The 7,480-nt window shown below is 38.8% G+C and overlaps 1 pseudogene; it reads left to right on the plus strand.

The window, feature by feature from the left end:
* Positions 1 to 1,599: 1,599 nt before the first annotated feature.
* Positions 1,600 to 7,480, plus strand: part of LOC101590857 — a 10,501-nt pseudogene continuing 4,620 nt past the window's right edge.

The following is a 7,480-nucleotide window of genomic DNA, read 5'->3' on the forward strand; positions in this document are numbered from 1 at the left end:
AAGTGACCTAATAATCCATCCAAATCCACATGAATAAACAGTATCAATAAAAGTAACTATCTAAAAAGCAATGTAAGGGCTGGCCAAATAGCTCAGTGGATTAAAGTGCCTGCAAACAGACACAGGGACCAGGGGTTCGATCCCCAGGCCTGCCATGCTGGCCCTGTCCCCAGGGCACACTGAGTTGGCAACTGAGACTGGGCGTGGTAGCACACACCTGTAATCCCAGCTCTTGGGAGGCTTTAAACATGCAGATCACTACAAGTCCGATCTATTAGTGAGACACTGAACACCCTGTAGGCCCTTCCCTAAAATAGAAAAATAAATAAATAAAATTTAAAACAATACATGTATATTTGATCTCCTATTTTAAAAACACAATTACACACAACATACAACAGTTTTATATATATACACCTAATCATAAACACTCAAAATGTAAGAATAAAAACCTGACAAATGGAATTAGGCTAGAAATCAGTAATATGCCTAGCATGAGCAAGGTCCTGAGTTTGATCTCTAGTACCAGAATAAAATAAATAAATGAATAAATGAATAAAATAAATCAGTAACAGAAGGAAACTGAAAAATTAAAAAATGTATCAAAATTAAACAATAAAACTTTAAATAATGAACCAATGAATAAAAGAAAATTAAAGATACTTTAAGACAAGCAAAAATAGTAGCAAACACATTAAAGCTTATCAGATTCAGGAAAAGCTGCACTCAGACATTTAGTGCTGCAATGACTGTATGAAGAAAATCACAAATCATAACATCTTTTGGAATTGTAACAGAAGATTACAAAACACAAGGTTAGCAGGAAAAACTAATGAAGATTAAATCAGAGATCATTAAGAAAGAAAAATAATAGGGAAAAATCACTGAAATCAAAATTGGTTCTTTGAAACATTAACAAACTGACAAACTTTTGGCTAGAATGGCACAGAACATGTTTGTGGCACAGAACATGTTTGTGACACAGATACATAATGAATATATATATCATGGGGAATAGATACATGTACATATAAGACTAGCACTACCCTGAAATCAAGGCCTTACAGAAAATGTTTAATATCCCTTATGAATGTAGATTTTAAAATTCTCAACAAAATACTCGAAAACTGAACACAGCAGCATACTGAAAGGATGCATACCACAATCAAATGAGGATTATCTCAGCAATCCAAGAATGTCCCAACATATAAAATCAATCAATGTAGTACACTACATCAATGAAATAATGGAGAAAATAGCATAAACATCTCAATTGCTACAGAGGAAGCATTTGATAAAATCTAACTCCCTTTTTCCAAGACCCTTGAACAGAGAAACAGAGAAATTCCTCAACGCCTAGGACATTAGTAAGCCACTTGTGGGTGTGCCTCTGATGATGTTGCCAGAATGACTGGCATTTGGGCAGGAAACTGAGTGCTAGTACACCCTGAAAGTGGGCAGCATCATCCAATAGGCTGGGGAACTGTATGCAACAAATGCAGAAGAGGAATCACTCTGCTCTCTCCCCACACTTCCTTCCTTCTCTCTCCCGTCCACCAGGAGGTGAGCTTCTTACCGGACCGCATGCTCCCTGCCACGATGCTCTGCCTCATCATGGGCCCAGAACAACTGACTCAAGTGAGCATGGCAGGAACTGTAAGCCAAAACAAATCTTTCTTTCTTTAAGTTGTTTTCTCCATGTATTTCGTCACACTGATAGAAAGCTGATTAACATATTAAGAATAGTTTAGAATTTTTAAGTAAATTAAGAGACCTGCTGGCAAACTGTTCCTAAGCAAGTATATAGACGACAAGAATAAAGCAAACAGTTGTACTTTAAATTATTATACAAAAGATAAGGCCAGCGAGATAGCTCAGCGGACTAAGACTGCAGGGACCAAGGTTCAATCTCTGGTCCCTGATGCCACACCAGCTCCACCCCTGTAATCCCAGGGCTAGGGAGGCTGAAAACAGGAGGACCACTATGAGTCTGAGCTGCATAGTGAGACCCCGTACCAAATACATAAATGAAAAATAGTAACAAATTATTATATAAAAGAAAATATGTGGTTTGAAGTTTGATTCTTTTTTTAAAAAGATAAACAGATGGTAAAAAACAAACAAAATCAGAATACGGGGCTCGGGTAGAGCTCAGAGGTACAGCACCAGCCTGGCAAGCAGAAGGTCCTGAGTTCAAGTTCCAGTACCAAAAATAAAGTAACTGTTTCAAAAAAACAACAGTAAAACTGTTTGACCAGTATGTTACTTTCACTTTACTGGAATCCTTTCTTTTCCTTGGCTAACCCTTGAAATAGTGCTGAAGGCCAAGAAAAGTGGAACAACCTAGATGTCTCAGAGGCATTTTGGGAAAAACAGAAAAATGAGGTAGCATTTCCAAATTAGGATATCAGGGGACTAAAGCCTGGAAAAGTCCTCCATTTTTTTTTTTTTAAGTCCTCCATTCTTAAGGAAAGAGCACTAGCCTCAGATGCCTCTGTAACAGCTGTTGTTACTATAGCAGCCAGGAAGAGAAAAAAGAACGGATTTTCTGGAGCACCATAAGATTTCTGCATGGCTTTGAAACCCAAAAAGTTGGTTGGATCACAGCCTATTTTAGGTAAATCATTTCCAAAACATTTATAATCTGAAAAACGTTGTTATTATAATTGATGTTTTTTAAGTTGCTGAGATTTTAAAAAAGGAAAAGCAAACTCACCAAACTATTGAAATAAATCCATGAGAAAAAAATCTTAATTTTTCAAATTTCTCTTGTGGCTCTTAATACTTCTAAAGAATTTTTAGTTATCTATATTACAATTGTTTTCTTTTGGCACCAGAAATGTAGATTCACGGTAAAAACAAAAATTAATTTCCTTATGTTGTTTTAATTTTACTTTTTTTTAAATTTATTTTGTATTTTAGGGAAGGCTCTATAGAGTGTTTGTTCAGTGTCTCACTACTAGATTGACTCCTAGTGATACACCTGTTTACAGCCTCCCAAGAGCTGGGGTTACAAACGCGCACCTCCACACTCAGTCTCAATTGCCATCTCAGGGCGCCCTGGGGGTGGGGCCTAGGGATTGAAACCACAGCCCTTGTGCCTGCTTGCAGGAGCTTTAATCCACTGAGCTATTTGGCCAGGCCTGATACTTTAATTTTAATATGGTATCTCTGAGTAAATGTGCTCTCCAAATCAGTATCCAAATTTGTACTCTTTTAAATTCAACTACCTATTATATATATTCCCAGTTTAAGACTCTAAAATCAAACTTACGTTTTCTTTAAAAAAAAAGTGTTCCACCTTTATTTTTAATTTCTCTACAAAGGGTTCTATTTGGGCAAATAGTGCCCCCAAATTCATATGCTGAAGTCTGAAGACCTCAACTATAACCATATTTGGAGAAAAGGTCTTTAAATAGAGATTTAAATGTGACTGTTAGGGTAGACCCTAATCCAGTATGACTGCTATTCCTAAAACAGAGGGAAGTCAGGGATGCAAAGGCACAAAAAGAGGTCTCAGGAGAAACTAATCTTTCCAATACCAAGATCTTGGGCTTCTGGCCCCAAAGACTGTGAGAAAATAAAATCTCTATTGTTTAAACCACCCAGCCTGTGGTATTTTATCACAACCCTAGTAAACTAATACAAATGCCATTTTCTCTCAGACATTTCTAACTGAAAGCAAATTCAACTTAAATGATTTTTCCCTCTTCCAAACAAGTGGTAAATGGCTAAAAACTTCTTAAAAGCAAGTTTCTCACTTGTAAATTTCAGAACCACTGACAAGCACCAAAGGACCCATACAACTAAGAAAGATTATTAAAAACATAGATGTCAAATGCTCTAACTTATGAGTAAGGAAAAAAACAAATGAAATGTCATAAAAAGTTTTAATGTTTAACTCAAAATGCAGACACAAAGAGATCTAACAACTCCACAGCACAGGTGACCACCAATGTATTTTGAGTATAAAAGAGCCAATAAATTTGCAGACATCCAAAATACATGCATATAAGGAAAAAGAGCTAGTGTGTGCAGAACAACAACACGCATATAAAAAGAAATGGGAACTGGGGAACAAAAGGAAAAGTTGTCCAGCAAAATGGCTAAGATAACCACAGTTAGAGTCACAGATGTGTCCAAGAACTGCCTACTTTCAAGGCTAGTGTGACATCAGACAAGACAGAGAATAAGTATGAACGAATTTTAAAATGTAATTTTAGAATCGTAAAATTAAATGAGATGTCTATAAAGAATTTGACTTAAGGTTGTTTTAATATAAAAACCCTAACCCTAACCCCTAACCCTAATTTTAAGAACTAAGTAACTTTACTAGAAGCAGTTTTGAACATGGTGACAAGAAAAGGTTCACACCCTGCCTAGTGGGCAAGAAAGGAATCCGTGGTGTTGGTGACAGTCCATGCTCAGTTCTTTTTGTTGCCACTCTTCAAGCTCAGCTTGCTAAAGAGGTAGTTCACCAAGCCCAATAATATAATTGACTTAATTACTTTTCTCTTTGCTGAGGGAAAAAAAAAACCCAATGCCCAAAACTAAGGAAGGAAGGCTTGTTTAGCTCACAGTTTATGGAAGTTTCAATCCACAACTAGCTGGCTCCAAGTGGCATGGTATAGGGGCAACACTTCAAGGCAGTACACAGAAAAAGCAACAAGAGCAAAAAGGAAGAGCAAACCTCTTTCCCTCACTCGTATTTTTTTTCCCTCACTCATATTGTATGCTGCTATCGGCCCCCACCTTCTCCACACCCTCCTCTTTCTACAAGCTCAGGATGTTTACAGTAAAGACCCTGGTCACCTGCTGAGTCACTCAGTTAAAATTCTAAACTTCTCAATTCTCAAGTTGACACAATGGATCAGCGACTACAATTAAGATACATGGAGGCTGCTTCAACAAAGCAGTCAGGCTCAGGTGGCTGTGGTTCGATCCCCACAACACAAGCCAGCCAGTCATGCCTTGAAGGCATTCGGAGCAAAAAAAAAAAAAAAACTTCTGCCATTTTGGGGGCTGGTGAGATGGCTCAGTGGTCTAAAACACCTACTTAGAACAAGCTTAGCAAAGCACAGGGACCGCGGTTCAATCCCCCAGCACCACATGCCAGCCAGCCCCACCCCCTGGTGGGCTGAGCTGGCCACACACACACACACACACAAAACAAATAATTTTTAAAAAATAAAAATAAATTAAAAAAAGATACATGGAATAAGGTCCATAGAGACAAATATATTTATTTCTGCTAATGCTATCAGGATACACAGTTAGTTACATTTTAACATTGTAAAAGTGGTAGCATTAACTAAGAACAAAAAAATAAAATTCAAGAAAATAACTTAACACAAACAAAAGTTACAGTATTTCCACATATGTTTATACATTGTATTCAAATCATGATGTAATAAAGTCCCAGAAACCAGAAATCTGTAATCACTGTCTTATAGAATCTCTGAAGAGGTAACAGAATTATTCAGTGTGTTAGTTACTTTCCTCATTGCTGAGACACAGCACCCTACACCCACTCCAAAGAGGAGCAGTTTCTTTAATTCATGATCCAGTCCTTGGTCAGCCAGCTCCAAAGGTCAAACAGCACCACAGAACACACTGCAGAGGGAAAGGTACTGACCTCTTGGTGACCAGGAAGCAGAGCCCAAGAAGGAGCCAGGAAGGAAGATAGACCCTTCCAGGTCATGCTTCCAGGGACCCTCTTTTTCCAAAGAAACCCAACACTTGCTGGTCAATTGATTATAATGCCCCATTAATCCAGTCACTTTCCAAACACAATGAGTTTTGCCGCCATTTTGGATCTAAATCATAATGTGTGACTTTTGAATCTATTTTAAACCCAGCAAATGGGGCCAGGGAGATGGCTCAGTAGAATAAGCACTTCCCTGGCAAGCACAAGGGCCTGAGTTCAATCTCTGGTTCCGCAAAAAATAAATAAATAAAAAATAAACCCAGCAATGTCCACCTACACAGAAAAAAGAAGTTTAATATTCTGTGTGTTCCATGCTATGACTCATCAATTCTCACAGAAATTCTGTGATGAATGTATTAATTTAACAGACAAGCCAACTGAGCCTTAAGAAACCTAAATATCTTGCCTAAGGCTCACCACTGGGTGAGAGGCAGAACAGAGATTTCAGGGTAGGATGGTGCATACACCACCAATGCCAAGGATCTTCCTTCATCTCCCAGTGAGTAAAAACAGAGTACTAAAGCCAAATTTGTCAGCACATTTTCAGATACCAACCACACAGTTTAAAACAAGAAGAAATAAACCACATAGAAACAAAAAGGTCACACTGTATACCCATAGTAGCAATGTTAGAGTCTAAGTCCAAAAACAATCTATAATACTACCTACACAGAAAAGTAAACAGTTTACAAGTTTCCTGAGATGTAAACAAAACAAAAAAATACACATTTTATACAAATTTAAAACAAACTTGCTAAAGACAGTACAGTAAGTCTTAAATTTAAAGTAAAGTTTTAAATTTACTACTACATAGCTGGGTATGATGGCACATGCATAATCCCAGCACTCAGGAGGCTGAGGCAGGAGAATCACCATGAATTTAAAGCCAGCCTGGGCTACACAATGTGTTCCAAGGTCTGAACTACATAGCAAGACCCTGTTTCAAAAATTTTTTAAAATGAAAAATGTTATATAAATAAATATTTATTACTATCTAGAAAGGAAAAGGGAGTGAGTGAGACCGCCCAGCACTGCTGGATCCTGAACAGACCCAGAGAGCAGGCCCGGCGTGTGAATGAGATGACCCAGGGGCCTGCGAATCCTGAAGCAATCAGGAGCACAGGCCTGATGTGTGAATGAGACCACCCAGGGCCACTGGATCCTGAATAGAACCAGAGCCAGGTCCAGTGTTATGAGTGAGACCGCCAGGGCCGGGGGATCCTGAATACACCAGGACCGCAGGCCCAGTGTGTGAGTGAGACAACCCAGGGCCCACAGATCTTGAATAGACCAGGAGCGCAGGCCTGGTGTGAAACCCTTCAGCAGAATTCCCTACAAAGAGGCTAGGGGCAAGACCTACCCAGCTGATTCAGGAGCAGAACATCTTGCCAGAGTGACACAAAGGGTTCAACTCCAAGGTCTGCAGCAGAAAGAAGGGGAGCACAGCAGCCAGATCCCAGCCAAATCCAAGCAACACCAACCTGGAGGAATCTGAACTTCGTAGATCTGGACCTGGTGCTAAGGTAAGAAATCTAAGCTCTACACCAAAGGTCAGAAGACAGCAGTATACAAAATGACAAAGAAAAGGAACAAAATGCAGTCAGGTCCTGAGTCCACACAGTACAAATGCAGAAGACACTAGCATAGAGGAAACTGGAAATCACACATGTGATATTTCTGATATAATAGCGTTGGAAGTAAAAGAACAACTGCATAAAGGTATAGAAGAAATCAGATCAGAAATAACTTCTGGAGCTGGGGAGATGGCTCAGT

Source organism: Octodon degus, unplaced genomic scaffold, assembly GCF_000260255.1.
Source record: "Octodon degus isolate 3935 unplaced genomic scaffold, OctDeg1.0 scaffold00054, whole genome shotgun sequence".
In the NCBI taxonomy this organism is placed as follows: Eukaryota; Metazoa; Chordata; class Mammalia; order Rodentia; family Octodontidae; genus Octodon; species Octodon degus.